Below are 22,647 nucleotides of genomic sequence, written 5' to 3'. Positions count from 1 at the left end.
TTACTTTTGACCAGAGCCCTATGGGTCCTCGTGCTCTACATAGGGCATAGGGGGCCAATTTGGGACCGGCACTAATAAGAGAAGTATAGAACGTTGGGTGGAAAAGGTTAATCACTATTCTCATTCATTTAGGATTAGAAACGCGGTAATGAGAAGGGGAGAACCATAAACTGTTCATTTGAAACTCTTCAGATTAAGTGTTTTGTTCAGTCGCTGCATGATCTCAGGTTAGGTACATCTGCTTGTGGTTTGTGTGGGTGGAAGGAGAGAGGGAGGGAGGGAGAGAGAGAGGGAGGGAGGGAGGGAGGGAGAGATGGGGCAGAGAGAGAAAGAGAGGGAGAGATAGGGAAGATAGAGAGAGGTGAGGCAGAGAGAGAAAGAGAGGGAGAGATCGGGCAGAGAGAGAAAGAGAGGGAGAGAGAGAGATGAGGCAGAGAGAGAAAGAGAGGGAGAGATGGGGCAGAGAGAGAAAGAGAGGGAGAGATGGGGAAGATAGAGAGAGATGAGGCAGAGAGAGAAAGAGAGGGAGAGATGTGGCAGAGACAGAAAGAGAGAGAGATGGGGAAAAGAGAGGAAGAGAGGGAGATTTGGCAGAGTGAGAGAGAGAGAGGAAAGCTTTGACTATGTACAGACTCAGTGAGCATAGCCTTGCTATTGAGAAAGGCCGCCGTAGGCAGACATGGCTCTCAAGAGAAGACATGCTATGTGCTCACTGCCCACAAAATGAGGTGGAAACTGAGCTGCACTTCCTAACCTCCTGCCCAATGTATGACCATATTAGAGACACACATTTCCCTCAGATTACACAGATCCACAACGAATTCAAAAACAAACCTGGTTTTGAAAAACTCCCATATCTACTGGGTGAAATTCCACAGTGTGACATCACAGCAGCAAGATGTGTGACCTGTTGCCACGAGAAAAGGGCAACCAGTGAAGAACAAACACCATTGTTTATTCTTATTTATTTTTCATTTTGTACTTTAACCATTTGTACATCGTTACAACACTGCATACAAACATAATATAACATTTGTAATGTGAGTGTAATGTTAACTGTTCATTTGTATTGTTTATTTCACTTCATATATTATCTACTTCACTTGCTTTGGCAATGTTAACACCTGTTTCCCATGCCAATAAAGCCCCTTGAATTGAATTGAATTGAGAGGTGGCTGAATCCCAAATCATCCCCTTCCCCTCGGCCCTCAATTTGCTGGTTCACGTGCGCCACCGCCATTTGCACTAGTGTCCCAAAGCTGGGGGAGTGAAAATGATGGGAGTGTGTCGGGACTGATTAGACCCTCCGGTTTCCCAGCATGCAGCAGGCTTCAGAAGGAGTTTCTATCCCGACACCCGCTGAGATACGTTTGGAGTTTGCCATTATATTTAATGGAGAGGCGTTCCTAAATATATGTCACGCGTTTATGTCTGATTTGGAGACGTGACACGTGTAACAGATGAACTTCCTCCCAAAATTAAATGTTTACCTGTTACTGACGTTTATCTTCTTTTCTTGAAATGACAGGGAGGAATTTCAATTTCATGCTTTGTTTTATTTATCTACAAACGGAACATGAATTGCATCGTTCAAGTCACAAGTCCCGAAGACTGAATTCCAAACCGCAGCCTCGCCCCTGCCAACTCCCTCGGAGGGCACTCTGTTGTCACGTTTTGCTGATGTAACTCTGAGGGTGACAGTAAACACATCAACTTCGAAAGAGGTGGTGGCCTAGGTCCTCATTCTGTCTCCTGTAACATGGAGAGGTGGTGGCCAGGATCTTCATTCTGTCTCCTGTAACATGGAGAGGTGGTGGCCAGGATCTTCATTCTGTCTCCTGTAACATGGAGAGGTGGTGGCCAGGGTCTTCATTCTGTCTCCTGTAACATGGAGAGGTGGTGGCCAGGGTCTTCATTCTGTCTCCTGTAACATGGAGAGGTGGTGGCCAGGGTCTTCATTCTGTCTCCTGTAACATGGAGAGGTGGTGGCCTAGGTCCTCATTCTGTCTCCTGTAACATGGAGAGGTGGTGGCCTAGGTCCTCATTCTGTCTCCTGTAACATGGAGAGGTGGTGGTCCTCATTCTGTCTCCTGTAACATGAAGAGGTGGTGGCCAGGGTCCTCATTCTGTCTCCTGTAACATGGAGAGGTGGTGGCCTTCATTCTGTCTCCTGTAACATGGAGAGGTGGTGGCCTAGGTCCTCATTCTGTCTCCTGTAACATGGAGAGGTGGTGGCCTAGGTCCTCATTCTGTCTCCTGTAACATGGAGAGGTGGTGGCCTAGGCCTTCCTTCTGTCTCCTGTAACATGGAGAGGTGGTGGCCTAGGTCCTCATTCTGTCTCCTGTAACATGGAGAGGTGGTGGCCTAGGTCCTCATTCTGTCTCCTGTAACATGGAGAGGTGGTGGCCTAGGTCCTCATTCTGTCTCCTGTAACATGGAGAGGTGGTGGCCAGGGTCCTCATTCTGTCTCCTGTAACATGGAGAGGTGGTGGCCTAGGTCCTCATTCTGTCTCCTGTAACATGGAGAGGTGGTGGTCCTCATTCTGTCTCCTGTAACATGGAGAGGTGGTGGCCTAGGCCTTCCTTCTGTCTCCTGTAACATGGAGAGGTGGTGGCCTAGGTCCTCATTCTGTCTCCTGTAACATGGAGAGGTGGTGGCCTAGGCCTTCCTTCTGTCTCCTGTAACATGGAGAGGTGGTGGCCTAGGTCCTCATTCTGTCTCCTGTAACATGGAGAGGTGGTGGCCTAGGTCCTCATTCTGTCTCCTGTAACATGGAGAGGTGGTGGCCTAGGTCCTCATTCTGTCTCCTGTAACATGGAGAGGTGGTGGCCAGGGTCCTCATTCTGTCTCCTGTAACATGGAGAGGTGGTGGCCTAGGTCCTCATTCTGTCTCCTGTAACATGGAGAGGTGGTGGTCCTCATTCTGTCTCCTGTAACATGGAGAGGTGGTGGCCTAGGCCTTCCTTCTGTCTCCTGTAACATGGAGAGGTGGTGGCCTAGGTCTTCATTCTGTCTCCTGTAACATGGAGACGTGGTGGCCAGGGTCCTCATTCTGTCTCCTGTAACATGGAGAGGTGGTGGCCTTCATTCTGTCTTCTATAACATGGAGAGGTGGTGGCCTTCATTCTGTCTTCTATAACATGGAGAGGTGGTGGCCTTCATTCTGTCTTCTGTAACATGGAGAGGTGGTGGCCTTCCTTCTGTCTCCTGTAACATGGAGAGGTGGTGGCCTAGGTCTTCATTCTGTCTCCTGTAACATGAAGAGGTGGTGGCCAGGGTCCTCATTCTGTCTCCTGTAACATGGAGAGGTGGTGGCCTAGGTCCTCATTCTGTCTCCTGTAACATGGAGAGGTGGTGGCCTAGGCCTTCCTTCTGTCTCCTGTAACATGGAGAGGTGGTGGCCTAGGTCCTCATTCTGTCTCCTGTAACATGGAGAGGTGGTGGCCTAGGTCCTCATTCTGTCTCCTGTAACATGGAGAGGTGGTGGCCTAGGTCCTCATTCTGTCTCCTGTAACATGGAGAGGTGGTGGCCAGGGTCCTCATTCTGTCTCCTGTAACATGGAGAGGTGGTGGCCTAGGTCCTCATTCTGTCTCCTGTAACATGGAGAGGTGGTGGTCCTCATTCTGTCTCCTGTAACATGGAGAGGTGGTGGCCTAGGCCTTCCTTCTGTCTCCTGTAACATGGAGAGGTGGTGGCCTAGGTCTTTATTCTGTCTCCTGTAACATGGAGACGTGGTGGCCAGGGTCCTCATTCTGTCTCCTGTAACATGGAGAGGTGGTGGCCTTCATTCTGTCTTCTATAACATGGAGAGGTGGTGGCCTTCATTCTGTCTTCTATAACATGGAGAGGTGGTGGCCTTCATTCTGTCTTCTGTAACATGGAGTGGTGGTGGCCTTCCTTCTGTCTCCTGTAACATGGAGAGGTGGTGGCCAGGGTCCTCATTCTGTCTCCTGTAACATGGAGAGGTGGTGGCCTAGGCCTTCCTTCTGTCTCCTGTAACATGGAGAGGTGGTGGCCAGGGTCCTCATTCTGTCTCCTGTAACAAGGAGAGGTGGTGGCCAGGGTCCTCATTCTGTCTCCTGTAACATGGAGAGGTGGTGGCCTAGGTCTTCATTCTGTCTCCTGTAACATGAAGAGGTGGTGGCCAGGGTCCTCATTCTGTCTCCTGTAACATGGAGAGGTGGTGGCCTTCATTCTGTCTTCTATAACATGGAGAGGTGGTGGCCTAGGTCTTCATTCTGTCTCCTGTAACATGGAGACGTGGTGGCCAGGGTCCTCATTCTGTCTCCTGTAACATGGAGAGGTGGTGGCCAGGGTCCTCATTCTGTCTCCTGTAACATGGAGAGGTGGTGGCCAGGGTCTTCATTCTGTCTCCTGTAACATGGAGAGGTGGTGGCCTTCATTCTGTCTTCTGTAACATGGAGAGGTGGTGGCCTTCCTTCTGTCTCCTGTAACATGGAGACGTGGTGGTCAGGGTCCTCATTCTGTCTCCTGTAACAAGGAGAGGTGGTGGTCTTCATTCTGTCTCCTGTAACATGGAGAGGTGGTGGCCAGGGTCCTCATTCTGTCTCCTGTAACATGGAGAGGTGGTGGCCAGGTTCTTCATTCTGTCTCCTGTAACATGGAGAGGTGGTGGCCTAGGTCCTCATTCTGTCTCCTGTAACATGGAGAGGTGGTGGACTAGGTCTTCATTCTGTCTTCTGTAACATGGTGAGGTGGTGGACAAGGTCACCAGAGATGGTTCTGATTAGAGCCCAACAAAAGAGATGGTTCTGGTTAGAGCCCAACAAAAGAGATGGTTCTGGTTAGAGCCCAACAAAAGAGATGGTTCTGGTTAGAGCCCAACACCAGAGATGGTTCTGGTTAGAGCTCTATACCAGAGATGGTTCTGATTAGATTCCTACACCAGAGATGGTTCTGGTTACAGCCCAACACCAGAGATGGTTCTGATTAGAGCCCAACACCAGAGATAGTTCTGGTTAGAGCCCAACACCAGAGATAGTTCTGGTTAGAGCTCTATACCAGAGATGGTTCTGATTAGAGCCCTACACCAGAGATGGTTCTGGTTAGAGCTCTATACCAGAGATGGTTCTGATTAGAGCCCTACACCAGAGATGGTTCTGGTTAGAGCTCTATACCAGAGATGGTTCTGATTAGAGTCCTACACCAGAGATGGTTCTGGTTAGAGCCCAACACCAGAGATGGTTCTGGTTACAGCCCTACACCAGAGATGGTTCTGATTAGAGTCCTACACCAGAGATGGTTCTGGTTAGAGCCCAACACCAGAGATGGTTCTGATTAGAGTCCAACACCAGAGATGGTTCTGGTTACAGCCCAACACCAGAGATGGTTCTGGTTACAGCCCTACACGAGAGATGGTTCTGATTAGAGCCCTACACCAGAGATGGTTCTGGTTACAGCCCAACACCAGAGATGGTTATGGTTACAGGAGGAGTTCTGGTTAACGGTCGTGGGGTCATCTGATTGGTGATTCATAGGGTGTATGGATAATGATACGTGGTGATTCATAGGGTGTATGGATAATGATATGTGGTGATTCATAGGGTGTATGGATAATGATACGTGGTGATTCATAGGGTGTATGGATAATGATACGTGGTGATTCATAGGGTGTATGGATAATGATACGTGGTGATTCATAGGGTGTATGGATAATGATACGTGGTGATTCATAGGGTGTATGGATAATGATACGTGGTGATTCATAGGGTGTATGGATAATGATACGTGGTGATTCATAGGGTGTATGGATAATGATACGTGGTGATTCATAGGGTGTATGGATAATGATACGTGGTGATTCATAGGGTGTATGGATAATGATACGTGGTGATTCATAGGGTGTATGGATAATGATACGTGGTGATTCATAGGATGTATGGATAATGATACGTGGTGATTCATAGGGTGTATGGATAATGATACGTGGTGATTCATAGGGTGTATGGATAATGATACGTGGTGATTCATAGGGTGTATGGATAATGATACGTGGTGATTCATAGGGTGTATGGATAATGATACGTGGTGATTCATAGGGTGTATGGATAATGATACGTGGTGATTCATAGGGTGTATGGATAATGATACGTGGTGATTCATAGGGTGTATGGATAATGATACGTGGTGATTCATAGGGTGTATGGATAATGATACGTGGCGATTCATAGGGTGTATGGATAATGATACGTGGCGATTGATAGGGTGTATGGATAATGATACGTGGCGATTGATAGGGTGTATGGATAATGATACGTGGCGATTCATAGGGTGTATGGATAATGATACGTGGCGATTCATAGGGTGTATGGATAATGATACGTGGCGATTCATAGGGTGTATGGATAATGATACGTGGCGATTCATAGGGTGTATGGATAATGATACGTGGTGATTCATAGGGTGTTTGGATAATGATACGTGGTGATTCATAGGGTGTATGGATAATGATACGTGGTGATTCATAGGGTGTATGGATAATGATACGTGGTGATTCATAGGGTGTATGGATAATGATACGTGGTGATTCATAGGGTGTATGGATAATGATACGTGGTGATTCATAGGGTGTATGGATAATGATACGTGGTGATTCATAGGGTGTATGGATAATGATACGTGATGATTCATAGGGTGTATGGATAATGATACGTGGTGATTCATAGGGTGTATGGATAATGATACGTGGTGATTCATAGGGTGTATGGATAATGATACGTGGTGATTCATAGGGTGTATGGATAATGATACGTGGTGATTCATAGGGTGTATGGATAATGATACGTGGCGATTCATAGGGTGTATGGATAATGATACGTGGTGATTCATAGGGTGTATGGATAATGATACGTGGTGATTCATAGGGTGTATGGATAATGATACGTGGTGATTCATAGGGTGTATGGATAATGATACGTGGTGATTCATAGGGTGTATGGATAATGATACGTGGTGATTCATAGGGTGTATGGATAATGATACGTGGTGATTCATAGGGTGTATGGATAATGATACGTGGTGATTCATAGGGTGTATGGATAATGATACGTGGTGATTCATAGGGTGTATGGATAATGATACGTGGTGATTCATAGGGTGTATGGATAATGATACGTGGTGATTCATAGGGTGTATGGATAATGATACATGGTGATTCATAGGGTGTATGGATAATGATACGTGGTGATTCATAGGGTGTATGGATAATGATACGTGGTGATTCATAGGGTGTATGGATAATGATACGTGGTGATTCATAGGGTGTATGGATAATGATACGTGGTGATTCATAGGGTGTATGGATAATGATACGTGGCGATTCATAGGATGTATGGATAATGATACGTGGTGATTCATAGGGTGTATGGATAATGATACGTGGTGATTCATAGGGTGTATGGATAATGATACGTGGTGATTCATAGGGTGTATGGATAATGATACGTGGTGATTCATAGGGTGTATGGATAATGATACGTGGTGCGAAAAAGTATTTCTGTCTTGATTGGTACTTTTTGTCAATAATGTTTCTGGGCTGTTTTCTACTTTGTACATCAAACCAGAGACACAGCATCATTTTCCTTCTGAACACACACACACACACACACACAGACACACACACACAAAAGTTGACGACTGCCACACTGACGCAGTGAAACAGAAAACTTCCTGCTACTAATTAAAACGTTTCTTTAGATGTGAAAATCCTCTAATCTCCAACATCTCTAACTTATCTGCATCTCATCTCCCTCCGCTATCGCCAAGGTGATCACTGCTATTGTTTCAGTCGCCAAGGGAACTGACGGTGACAAAGATTGGCTGAGTGGGCAGAAATAGTATCTTGTTTTCTCAATTAAACTCATCGGCCAGTGTCAGGTTTTCTTGGTGTGTGTGTGTTTGTGTGTATGTGTGTGTGTGTGTGTGTGTGTGTGTGTGTGTGTGTGTGTGTGTGTGTGTGTGTGTGTGTGTGTGTGTGTGTGTGTGTGTGTGTGTGTGTGTGTGAAGTGTGTGTGTGAGTGTGCGCGTGTGTGTGTGTATGTGTGAAGTGTGAAGTGTGAAGTGTGTCGGATTGCTTTAACCGCAGGGAGGATTCTCTGAATCTGCAAAACGCTGTCATCTTATCAGTGTAGGCCATCACACACATCCATGCAGAGAGAGAGAGAGAGAGAGGAGAGAGACAGAGAGAGAGAGAGAGAGAGAGAGAGAGAGAGAGAGAGAGAGAGAGAGATTTGTGATAGGCTTTTCTAGCAGAAAACTCTAACCAGCTGTGTGCAGGTCATTTTGATTCTGTTCATGCGTTGGTTGAGATTTCTAGATGTGTTTCACGACGTTCGACAGAGTAGGAACAGGAATTTATTCAAACTTGTCAGAGCTTTATTTAAACGGTGTCTTTGTGTAAAAACTACATCCGGCACAAACACTTGTTATTCTGAGATGTCCCCAGTAGCTGGACATGTCAGTATGTTACCCTAGCAACAAGTATGTTACCCTAGCAACACCAACGTCCTGCGTTCAATTCCCACTGGCATCATATGAGTGTATTAAAACGTCTTGTGAGTCACTGGGTCAAAAAAGTATTTGCGTATAGCCTTGTACTAGTTGTTCCTGCTGGGGTCACAAGGTCAGGGGAAAACTCCCGGTCGACCCCCTACGCTACTACAGACTGAAACACGGCTTAACCACATGGGTGACTGGACCCCCTACTCTACTACAGACTGAAACACGGCTTAACCACATGGGTGACTGGACCCCTACGCTGCTACAGACTGAAACACGGCTTAACCACATGGGTGACTGGACCCCTACGCTGCCTCAGACTGAAACACGGCTTAACCACATGGGTGACTGGACCCCCTACGCTGCTACAGACTGAAACACGGCTTAACCACATGGGTGACTGGACCCCTACGCTGCTACAGACTGAAACACGGCTTAACCACATGGGTGACTGGACCCCCTACGCTGCTACAGACTGAAACACGGCTTAACCACATGGGTGACTGGACCCCCTACGCTGCTACAGACTGAAACACGGCTTAACCTCTTAGAGCTCTAGGGGCGCTATTTCATTTTTGGATAAAAAACGTTCCCGTTTTAAGCGCGATATTTTGTCACGAAAAGATGCTCGACTATGCATATTCTTCTTCTTGACAGTTTTGGAAAGAAAACACTCTGAAGTTTCAGAATCTGCAAAGATTTTGTCTGTAAGTGCCCCAGAACTCATTCTACAGGCGAAACCAAGATGATGCATCACCCAGGAATTAGCAGAATTTCTGAAGCTCTGTTTTCCATTGTCTCCTTATATGGCTGTGATTGCAGGAATGGAATGAGCCTACACTTTCTGTCGTTCGCCCAAGGTCTTAGCAGCATTGTGACGTATTTGTAGGCATATCATTGGAAGATTGGCCATAAGAGACTACATTTTCCAGAGGTCCGCCCGGTGTCCTTTGTCTAAATTTGTGCGTAATCTTCAGGTGCGGTCATTTTCTCCTGGGATTCAGGAGAGAAAGCATGTGTCCAAGAACGATGTATCAATGAAGAGATATGTGAAAAACACCTTGAGGCTTGATTCTAAAAAACGTTTGCCATGTTTTCAGTCGATATTATGGAGTTAATTTGGAAAAAAGTTTGCGTTTTGAGGACTGAATTTATGGATTTTTTTTGGTAGCCAAATGTGATGTATAAAACGGAGCTATTTCTAATACACAAGGAATCTTTTTGGAAAAACTGAGCATCTGCTATCTAACTGAGAGTATCCTCATTGAAAACATCAGAAGTTCTTCAAAGGTAAATGATTTTATTTGAAGGCTTTTATGTTTTTGTTAATGTTGCGTGCTGGATGCTAACGCTAATGCTAACGCTAAATGCTAACGCGAAATGCTAACTCTAGCTAGCTACTTTTACACAAATGATTGTTTTCCTATGGTTGAGAAGCATATTTTGAAAATCTGAGATGACAGTGTTGTTTACAAAAGGCTAAGCTTGAGAGATGGCATATTTATTTCATTTCATTTGCGATTTTCATAAATAGTTAACGTTGTGTTATGCTAATGAGCTTGCTGATAGATTTACACAATCCTGGATACAGGGGTTTTTTCATAGCTAAACGTGACGCAGAAAACGGAGCGATTTGTCCTAAACAAATAATCTTTCAGGAAAAACTGAACATTTGCTATCTGAGAGTCTCCTCATTGAAAACATCTGAAGTTCTTCAAAGGTAAATGATTTTTTTGAATGCTTTTCTGTTTTTTTGTGTAAATGTTGCCAGCTGAATGCTAATGCTAAATGCTACGTTAGCCATCAATACTGTTACACAAATGCTTGTTTTGCAATGGTTGAGAAGCATATTTTGAAAATCTGAGATGACAGTGTTGTTAACAAAAGGCTAAGCTTGAGAGATGGCATATTTATTTCATTTCATTTGCGATTTTCATGAATAGTTAACGTTGCGTTATGGTAATGAGCTTGAGTCTGTATTCACGAACCCGGATCCGGGATGGGGAGATCAGAAAGGTTAACCACATGGGTGACTGGACCCCTACGCTGCTACAGACTGAAACACGGCTTAACCACATGGGTGACTGGACCCCCTACGCTGCTACAGACTGAAACACGGCTTAACCACATGGGTGACTGGACCCCTACGCTGCTACAGACTGAAATACGGCTTAACCACATGGGTGACTGGACCCCTACGCTGCTACAGACTGAAACACGGCTTAACCATATGGGTGACTGGACCCCTACGCTGCCTCAGACTGAAACACGGCTTAACCACATGGGTGACTGGACCCCTACGCTGCTACAGACTGAAACACGGCTTAACCACATGGGTGACTGGACACTTCACACACACTGACTAATCTTGTATGCACACACACACACACACACACACACACACACACACACACACTCAAACAAACACACACACACACACACCTATAACCACCGGCAGTGCCTAGAACACCCACGAGGTATGGGGAAGCCTGGGTAATTGTTTGCTTAAGAGAGAGACAGCTTTCATTCGACACACACACACACACACACACACACACACACACACACACACACACACACACACACACACTGAAAAACACACATTTCATTTGTCACAATCCTTTAAACATTCATGACTTCATTCACATGAACGGAGAGAGACGGCGTCTCCCACTTCTTATTTTGCATTCCTCTCTTTCGTTCTTCTCTGTCCACTGTCCCGTGACAGGTTCATGCTGACGGTGAACTCAGTCATCTCCAACTAACAGTGTGAAGGACGTGTTTGTGTGTCTGTGTGTGTGTGTGTGTGTGTGTGTGTGTGTGTGTGTGTGTGTGTGTGTGTGTGTGTGTGTGTGTGTGTGTGTGTGTGTGTGTGTGCCGTCTCTAATAAACAAAAGATTTGAAGACATTGAACGAGCCCGATAACAGTAATCCTGAATTTGATATTAGAAAGAGACTAATAGGTCATACAGGTCATGATTCTCTCTGATCACAGGATATACAGGTCATGATTCTCTCTGATCACAGGATATACAGGTCATGATTCCCTCTGATCACAGGATATACAGGTCATGATTCTCTCTCTGATCACAGGATATACAGGTCATGATTCTCTCTGATCACAGGATATACAGGTCATGATTCTCTCTGATCACAGGATATACAGGTCATGATTCTCTCTCTGATCACAGGATATACAGGTCATGATTCTCTCTCTGATCACAGGATATACAGGTCATGATTCTCTCTCTGATCACAGGATATACAGGTCATGATTCTCTCTCTGATCACAGGATATACAGGTCATGATTCTCTCTCTGATCACAGGATATACAGGTCATGATTCTCTCTGATCACAGGATATACAGGTCATGATTCTCTCTCTGATCACAGGATATACAGGTCATGATTCTCTCTGATCACAGGATATACAGGTCATGATTCTCTCTGATCACAGGATATACAGGTCATGATTCTCTCTCTGATCACAGGATATACAGGTCATGATTCTCTCTGATCACAGGATATACAGGTCATGATTCTCTCTGATCACAGGATATACAGGTCATGATTCTCTCTCTGATCACAGGATATACAGGTCATGATTCTCTCTGATCACAGGATATACAGGTCATGATTCTCTCTGATCACAGGATATACAGGTCATGATTCTCTCTCTGATCACAGGATATACAGGTCATGATTCTCTCTGATCACAGGATATACAGGTCATGATTCTCTCTCTGATCACAGGATATACAGGTCATGATTCTCTCTGATCACAGGATATACAGGTCATGATTCTCTCTGATCACAGGATATACAGGTCATGATTCTCTCTCTGATCACAGGATATACAGGTCATGATTCTCTCTCTGATCACAGGATATACAGGTCATGATTCTCTCTCTGATCACAGGATATACAGGTCATGATTCCCTCTCTGATCACAGGATATACAGGTCATGATTCTCTCTGATCACAGGATATACAGGTCATGATTCTCTCTCTGATCACAGGATATACAGGTCTTGATTCTCTCTCTGATCACAGGATATACAGGTCATGATTCTCTCTGATCACAGGATATACAGGTCATGATTCTCTCTCTGATCACAGGATATACAGGTCATGATTCTCTCTCTGATCCCAGGATATACAGGTCATGATTCTCTCTGATCACAGGATATACAGGTCATGATTCTCTCTCTGATCACAGGATATACAGGTCATGATTCTCTCTGATCACAGGATATACAGGTCATGATTCTCTCTGATCACAGGATATACAGGTCATGATTCTCTCTCTGATCACAGGATATACAGGTCATGATTCTCTCTGATCACAGGATATACAGGTCATGATTCTCTCTGATCACAGGATATACAGGTCATGATTCTCTCTGATCACAGGATATACAGGTCATGATTCTCTCTGATCACAGGATATATAGGTCATGATTCTCTCTGATCACAGGATATACAGGTCATGATTCTCTCTGATCACAGGATATACAGGTCATGATTCTCTCTCTGATCACAGGTCATACAGGTCATGATTCTCTCTGATCACAGGATATACAGGTCATGATTCTCTCTGATCACAGGATATACAGGTCATGATTCCCTCTGATCACAGGATATACAGGTCATGATTCTCTCTCTGATCACAGGATATACAGGTCATGATTCTCTCTGATCACAGGATATACAGGTCATGATTCTCTCTGATCACAGGATATACAGGTCATGATTCTCTCTCTGATCACAGGATATACAGGTCATGATTCTCTCTCTGATCACAGGATATACAGGTCATGATTCTCTCTCTGATCACAGGATATACAGGTCATGATTCTCTCTCTGATCACAGGATATACAGGTCATGATTCTCTCTCTGATCACAGGATATACAGGTCATGATTCTCTCTGATCACAGGATATACAGGTCATGATTCTCTCTCTGATCACAGGATATACAGGTCATGATTCTCTCTGATCACAGGATATACAGGTCATGATTCTCTCTGATCACAGGATATACAGGTCATGATTCTCTCTCTGATCACAGGATATACAGGTCATGATTCTCTCTGATCACAGGATATACAGGTCATGATTCTCTCTGATCACAGGATATACAGGTCATGATTCTCTCTCTGATCACAGGATATACAGGTCATGATTCTCTCTGATCACAGGATATACAGGTCATGATTCTCTCTGATCACAGGATATACAGGTCATGATTCTCTCTCTGATCACAGGATATACAGGTCATGATTCTCTCTGATCACAGGATATACAGGTCATGATTCTCTCTCTGATCACAGGATATACAGGTCATGATTCTCTCTGATCACAGGATATACAGGTCATGATTCTCTCTGATCACAGGATATACAGGTCATGATTCTCTCTCTGATCACAGGATATACAGGTCATGATTCTCTCTCTGATCACAGGATATACAGGTCATGATTCTCTCTCTGATCACAGGATATACAGGTCATGATTCCCTCTCTGATCACAGGATATACAGGTCATGATTCTCTCTGATCACAGGATATACAGGTCATGATTCTCTCTCTGATCACAGGATATACAGGTCATGATTCTCTCTCTGATCACAGGATATACTGGTCATGATTCTCTCTGATCACAGGATATACAGGTCATGATTCTCTCTCTGATCACAGGATATACAGGTCATGATTCTCTCTCTGATCCCAGGATATACAGGTCATGATTCTCTCTGATCACAGGATATACAGGTCATGATTCTCTCTCTGATCACAGGATATACAGGTCATGATTCTCTCTGATCACAGGATATACAGGTCATGATTCTCTCTGATCACAGGATATACAGGTCATGATTCTCTCTCTGATCACAGGATATACAGGTCATGATTCTCTCTGATCACAGGATATACAGGTCATGATTCTCTCTGATCACAGGATATACAGGTCATGATTCTCTCTGATCACAGGATATACAGGTCATGATTCTCTCTGATCACAGGATATATAGGTCATGATTCTCTCTGATCACAGGATATACAGGTCATGATTCTCTCTGATCACAGGATATACAGGTCATGATTCTCTCTCTGATCACAGGATATACAGGTCATGATTCTCTCTCTGATCACAGGATATACAGGTCATGATTCTCTCTGATCACAGGATATACAGGTCATGATTCTCTCTGATCACAGGACATATAGGTCATGATTCTCTCTCTGATCACAGGTTATACAGGTCATGATTCTCTCTCTGATCACAGGATATACAGGTCATGATTCTCTCTGATCACAGGTTATACAGGTCATGATTCTCTCTCTGATCACAGGATATACAGGTCATGATTCTCTCTGATCACAGGTCATACAGGTCATGATTCTCTCTGATCACAGGATATACAGGTCATGATTCTCTCTGATCACAGGTTATACAGGTCATGATTCTCTCTGATCACAGGTCATACAGGTCATGATTCTCTCTGATCACAGGTTATACAGGTCATGATTCTCTCTGATCACAGGATATACAGGTCATGATTCTCTCTGATCACAGGATATACAGGTCATGATTCTCTCTGATCACAGGATATACAGGTCATGATTCTCTCTGATCACAGGATATACAGGTCATGATTCTCTCTGATCCCAGGATATACAGGTCATGATTCTCTCTGATCACAGGATATACAGGTCATGATTCTCTCTGATCACAGGATATACAGGTCATGATTCTCTCTGATCACAGGATATACAGGTCATGATTCTCTCTGATCACAGGATATACAGGTCATGATTCTCTCTCTGATCACAGGATATACAGGTCATGATTCTCTCTGATCACAGGATATACAGGTCATGATTCTCTCTGATCACAGGATATATAGGTCATGATTCTCTCTCTGATCACAGGTTATACAGGTCATGATTCTCTCTCTGATCACAGGATATACAGGTCATGATTCTCTCTGATCACAGGTTATACAGGTCATGATTCTCTCTCTGATCACAGGATATACAGGTCATGATTCTCTCTGATCACAGGATATACAGGTCATGATTCTCTCTCTGATCACAGGATATACAGGTCATGATTCTCTCTGATCCCAGGATATACAGGTCATGATTCTCTCTGATCACAGGATATACAGGTCATGATTCTCTCTGATCACAGGATATACAGGTCATGATTCTCTCCTGTCTAGTGGCCATTGCAGACTTGGATTAAAATACTATTTGACATTTTTCAAATACTTAGATTCTTAGATTCTTAGATTCTTAGATTCTTCACTCTGGCCTGTCTGGAGTGTCAGATGGGAGGGTTAGCCGTTTTGGGACTATTCTATTGGTTCATTAAACCAGTCAAGCTCAATCAAGCGCAGAGGAAGTCATTTAAATGATTTCAAAGAATATTTGAACCCAGGAAAATACTTTTAATAAGCAGAGCATTTCATATTACAGAACCCAGTTTAATTAGCAGAGTGTATTACAGAACCCAGTTTAATTAGCAGAGTGTATTACAGAACCCAGTTTAATTAGCAGAGTGTATTACAGAACCCAGTTTAATTAGCAGAGTGTATTACAGAACCCAGTTTAATTAGCAGAGTGTATTTCATATTACAGAACCCAGTTTAATTAGCAGAGTGTATTACAGAACCCAGTTTAATTAGTAGAGTGTATTACAGAACCCAGTTTAATTAGCAGAGTGTATTACAGAACCCAGTTTAATTAGCAGAGTGTATTACATATTACAGAACCCAGTTTAATTAGCAGAGTGTATTACAGAACCCAGTTTAATTAGCAGAGTGTATTTCATATTACAGAACCCAGTTTAATTAGCAGAGTGTATTACAGAACCCAGTTTAATTAGTAGAGTGTATTACAGAACCCAGTTTAATTAGCAGAGTGTATTACAGAACCCAGTTTAATTAGCAGAGTGTATTACATATTACAGAACCCAGTTTAATTAGCAGAGTGTATTACAGAACCCAGTTTAATTAGCAGAGTGTATTTCATATTACAGAACCCAGTTTAATTAGCAGAGTGTATTACAGAACCCAGTTTAATTAGTAGAGTGTATTACAGAACCCAGTTTAATTAGCAGAGTGTATTACATATTACAGAACCCAGTTTAATTAGCAGAGTGTATTACAGAACCCAGTTTAATTAGCAGAGTGTATTACAGAACCCAGTTTAATTAGCAGAGTGTATTACAGAACCCAGTTTAATTAGCAGAGTGTATTACAGAACCCAGTTTAATTAGCAGAGTGTATTACAGAACCCAGTTTAATTAGCAGAGTGTATTACAGAACCCAGTTTAATTAGCAGAGTGTATTACAGAACCCAGTTTAATTAGCAGAGTGTATTACAGAACCCAGTTTAATTAGCAGAGTGTATTACAGAACCCAGTTTAATTAGCAGAGTGTATTACAGAACCCAGTTTAATTAGCAGAGTGTATTTCAGAACCCAGTTTAATTAGCAGAGTGTATTTCAGAACCCAGTTTAATTAGTAGAGTGTATTACATATTACAGAACCCAGTTTAATTAGCAGAGTGTATTACAGAACCCAGTTTAATTAGCAGAGTGTATTACAGAACCCAGTTTAGTTAGCAGAGTGTATTACATATTACAGAACCCAGTTTAATTAGCAGAGTGTATTACAGAACCCAGTTTAATTAGCAGAGTGTATTACAGAACCCAGTTTAGTTAGCAGAGTGTATTACATATTACAGAACCCAGTTTAGTTAGCAGAGTGTATTACATATTACAGAACCCAGTTTAGTTAGCAGAGTGTATTACATATTACAGAACCCAGTTTAATTAGCAGAGTGTATTACATATTACAGAACCCAGTTTAGTTAGCAGAGTGTATTACATATTACAGAACCCAGTTTAGTTAGCAGAGTGTATTACATATTACAGAACCCAGTTTAATTAGCAGAGTGTATTACAGAACCCAGTTTAGTTAGCAGAGTGTATTACATATTACAGAACCCAGTTTAATTAGCAGAGTGTATTACAGAACCCAGTTTAATTAGCAGAGTGTATTACAGAACCCAGTTTAATTAGCAGAGTGTATTACAGAACCCAGTTTAATTAGCAGAGTGTATTACAGAACCCAGTTTAATTAGCAGAGTGTATTTCAGAACCCAGTTTAATTAGCAGAGTGTATTTCAGAACCCAGTTTAATTAGTAGAGTGTATTACATATTACAGAACCCAGTTTAATTAGCAGAGTGTATTACAGAACCCAGTTTAATTAGCAGAGTGTATTACAGAACCCAGTTTAATTAGCAGAGTGTATTACAGAACCCAGTTTAATTAGCAGAGTGTATTACAGAACCCAGTTTAGTTAGCAGAGTGTATTACATATTACAGAACCCAGTTTAATTAGCAGAGTGTATTACATAACCCAGTTTAATTAGCAGAGTGTATTTCATATTACAGAACCCAGTTTAATTAGCAGAGTGTATTACATATTACAGAACCCAGTTTAATTAGCAGAGTGTATTACAGAACCCAGTTTAATTAGCAGAGTGTATTACAGAACCCAGTTTAATTAGCAGAGTGTATTACATATTACAGAACCCAGTTTAATTAGCAGAGTGTATTACATAACCCAGTTTAATTAGCAGAGTGTATTTCATATTACAGAACCCAGTTTAATTAGCAGAGTGTATTACAGAACCCAGTTTAATTAGCAGAGTGTATTACATATTACAGAACCCAGTTTAATTAGCAGAGTGTATTACAGAACCCAGTTTAATTAGCAGAGTGTATTTCATATTACAGAACCCAGTTTAATTATCAGAGTGTATTTCATATTACAGAACCCAGTTTAATTAGTAGAGTGTATTTCATATTACAGAACCCAGTTTAATTAGTAGAGTGTATTTCATATTACAGAACCCAGTTTAATTAGTAGAGTGTATTACAGAACCCAGTTTAATTAGCAGAGTGTATTACATATTACAGAACCCAGTTTAATTAGCAGAGTGTATTACAGAACCCAGTTTAATTAGCAGAGTGTATTACATATTACAGAACCCAGTTTAATTAGCAGAGTGTATTACAGAACCCAGTTTAATTAGCAGAGTGTATTACATATTACAGAACCCAGTTTAATTAGCAGAGTGTATTACAGAACCCAGTTTAATTAGCAGAGTGTATTACAGAACCCAGTTTAATTAGCAGAGTGTATTACATATTACAGAACCCAGTTTAATTAGCAGAGTGTATTACAGAACCCAGTTTAATTAGCAGAGTGTATTACATATTACAGAACCCAGTTTAATTAGCAGAGTGTATTACAGAACCCAGTTTAATTAGCAGAGTGTATTACAGAACCCAGTTTAATTAGCAGAGTGTATTTCATATTACAGAACACAGTTTAATTAGCAGAGTGTATTACAGAACCCAGTTTAATTAGCAGAGTGTATTTCATATTACAGAACCCAGTTTAATTAGCAGAGTGTATTACAGAACCCAGTTTAATTAGCAGAGTGTATTACAGAACCCAGTTTAATTAGCAGAGTGTATTTCATATTACAGAACCCAGTTTAATTGGCAGAGTGTATTACAGAACCCAGTTTAATTTGCAGAGTGTATTTCATATTACAGAACCCAGTTTAATTATCAGAGTGTATTACAGAACCCAGTTTAATTAGCAGAGTGTATTACAGAACCCAGTTTAATTAGCAGAGTGTATTACAGAACCCAGTTTAATTAGCAGAGTGTATTACAGAACCCAGTTTAATTAGCAGAGTGTATTACAGAACCCAGTTTAATTAGCAGAGTGTATTTCATATTACAGAACCCAGTTTAATTAGCAGAGTGTATTACAGAACCCAGTTTAATTAGCAGAGTGTATTACAGAACCCAGTTTAATTATCAGAGTGTATTTCAGAACCCAGTTTAATTAGCAGAGTGTATTACATATTACAGAACCCAGTTTAATTAGCAGAGTGTATTACAGAACCCAGTTTAATTAACAGAGTGTATTACAGAACCCAGTTTAATTAGCAGAGTGTATTACAGAACCCAGTTTAATTAGTAGAGTGTATTACAGAACCCAGTTTAATTAGCAGAGTGTATTACAGAACCCAGTTTAATTAGCAGAGTGTATTACATAACCCAGTTTAATTAGCAGAGTGTATTACAGAACCCAGTTTAATTAGCAGAGTGTATTACAGAACCCAGTTTAATTAGCAGAGTGTATTACAGAACCCAGTTTAATTAGCAGAGTGTATTACAGAACCCAGTTTAATTAGCAGAGTGTATTACATATTACAGAACCCAGTTTAATTAGCAGAGTGTATTACAGAACCCAGTTTAATTAGCAGAGTGTATTACAGAACCCAGTTTAATTAGCAGAGTGTATTTCATATTACAGAACCCAGTTTAATTAGCAGAGTGTATTACAGAACCCAGTTTAATTATCAGAGTGTATTTCATATTACAGAACCCAGTTTAATTAGTAGAGTGTATTTCATATTACAGAACCCAGTTTAATTAGTAGAGTGTATTTCATATTACAGAACCCAGTTTAATTAGTAGAGTGTATTACAGAACCCAGTTTAATTAGCAGAGTGTATTACATATTACAGAACCCAGTTTAATTAGCAGAGTGTATTACAGAACCCAGTTTAATTAGCAGAGTGTATTACATATTACAGAACCCAGTTTAATTAGCAGAGTGTATTACAGAACCCAGTTTAATTAGCAGAGTGTATTACATATTACAGAACCCAGTTTAATTAGCAGAGTGTATTACAGAACCCAGTTTAATTAGCAGAGTGTATTACAGAACCCAGTTTAATTAGCAGAGTGTATTACATATTACAGAACCCAGTTTAATTAGCAGAGTGTATTACAGAACCCAGTTTAATTAGCAGAGTGTATTACATATTACAGAACCCAGTTTAATTAGCAGAGTGTATTACAGAACCCAGTTTAATTAGCAGAGTGTATTACAGAACCCAGTTTAATTAGCAGAGTGTATTTCATATTACAGAACCCAGTTTAATTAGCAGAGTGTATTACAGAACCCAGTTTAATTAGCAGAGTGTATTACAGAACCCAGTTTAATTAGCAGAGTGTATTTCATATTACAGAACCCAGTTTAATTAGCAGAGTGTATTTCAGAACCCAGTTTAATTAGCAGAGTGTATTTCATATTACAGAACCCAGTTTAATTAGCAGAGTGTATTACAGAACCCAGTTTAATTAGCAGAGTGTATTTCATATTACAGAACCCAGTTTAATTAGCAGAGTGTATTACATATTACAGAACCCAGTTTAATTAGCAGAGTGTATTACAGAACCCAGTTTAATTAGCAGAGTGTATTTCATATTACAGAACCCAGTTTAATTAGCAGAGTGTATTACATATTACAGAACCCAGTTTAATTAGCAGAGTGTATTACAGAACCCAGTTTAATTAGCAGAGTGTATTACAGAACCCAGTTTAATTAGCAGAGTGTATTACAGAACCCAGTTTAATTAGCAGAGTGTATTACAGAACCCAGTTTAATTAGCAGAGTGTATTACAGAACCCAGTTTAATTAGCAGAGTGTATTACAGAACCCAGTTTAATTAGCAGAGTGTATTTCAGAACCCAGTTTAATTAGCAGAGTGTATTTCATATTACAGAACCCAGTTTAATTAGCAGAGTGTATTACAGAACCCAGTTTAATTTGCAGAGTGTATTTCATATTACAGAACCCAGTTTAATTATCAGAGTGTATTACAGAACCCAGTTTAATTAGCAGAGTGTATTACAGAACCCAGTTTAATTAGCAGAGTGTATTACAGAACCCAGTTTAATTAGCAGAGTGTATTACAGAACCCAGTTTAATTAGCAGAGTGTATTTCATATTACAGAACCCAGTTTAATTAGCAGAGTGTATTACAGAACCCAGTTTAATTAGCAGAGTGTATTACAGAACCCAGTTTAATTAGCAGAGTGTATTACAGAACCCAGTTTAATTAGTAGAGTGTATTACAGAACCCAGTTTAATTAGCAGAGTGTATTACAGAACCCAGTTTAATTAGCAGAGTGTATTACATAACCCAGTTTAATTAGCAGAGTGTATTACAGAACCCAGTTTAATTAGCAGAGTGTATTACAGAACCCAGTTTAATTAGCAGAGTGTATTACAGAACCCAGTTTAATTAGCAGAGTGTATTACAGAACCCAGTTTAATTAGCAGAGTGTATTACATATTACAGAACCCAGTTTAATTAGCAGAGTGTATTACAGAACCCAGTTTAATTAGCAGAGTGTATTACAGAACCCAGTTTAATTAGCAGAGTGTATTTCATATTACAGAACCCAGTTTAATTAGCAGAGTGTATTACAGAACCCAGTTTAATTAGCAGAGTGTATTTCATGTTCTATATCAGGAGGTAATAAAATAAGGGGCTTTAAACAGATTTTCTGAGAGTCAATTAGTTCTCGTATAATTATGGATCTCGACAGACACACACACACACACACACACACACACACACACAGTGTGAAAAATGTGACGCACTCAGTGATACACACACACATTCAGTGAAAAACAAACAGCACACACACACACACACACACGCACACACACACACACCTCGGGCATGCCTTGGTCTTGTTAGCGGCGGTCACTGGAGAATTTAACTTAATTAAGACTACATGTGATATTTATTACAACCATAACCACACACACACACACACACACACACACACACACACACACACACACACACACACACACACACACACACACACACACACACACACACACACACACAGAGAGAGAGACAGACACATACACACACACACACACACACACACAGACAGACACACACACACACACCCACCCACATACACACACAGACAGACACACACGTACACACACACACAAACAGACAGATACACACACACACGTCCACACACACCCACACACACACACACACACTAATGAGAGAGATCCAACCACAGTCTCCTGTCCTCCTTCTCTGTAACTTCATCAGGCCAACACGTACACCTCTCCACAGCAGCAGCTCTCAACAACACCCCCTGTAACTCCAACACGTACACCTCTCTCTCTCTCAACAACACCCC

The sequence above is a fragment of the Oncorhynchus mykiss genome, chromosome 19, assembly GCF_057628025.1.
Source record: "Oncorhynchus mykiss isolate SJ-2025 chromosome 19, ASM5762802v1, whole genome shotgun sequence".
Lineage (NCBI taxonomy): Eukaryota > Metazoa > Chordata > Actinopteri > Salmoniformes > Salmonidae > Oncorhynchus > Oncorhynchus mykiss.
The sequence above is the reverse complement of the archived record's forward strand: the minus strand, read 5'-3'. Positions refer to the sequence as shown.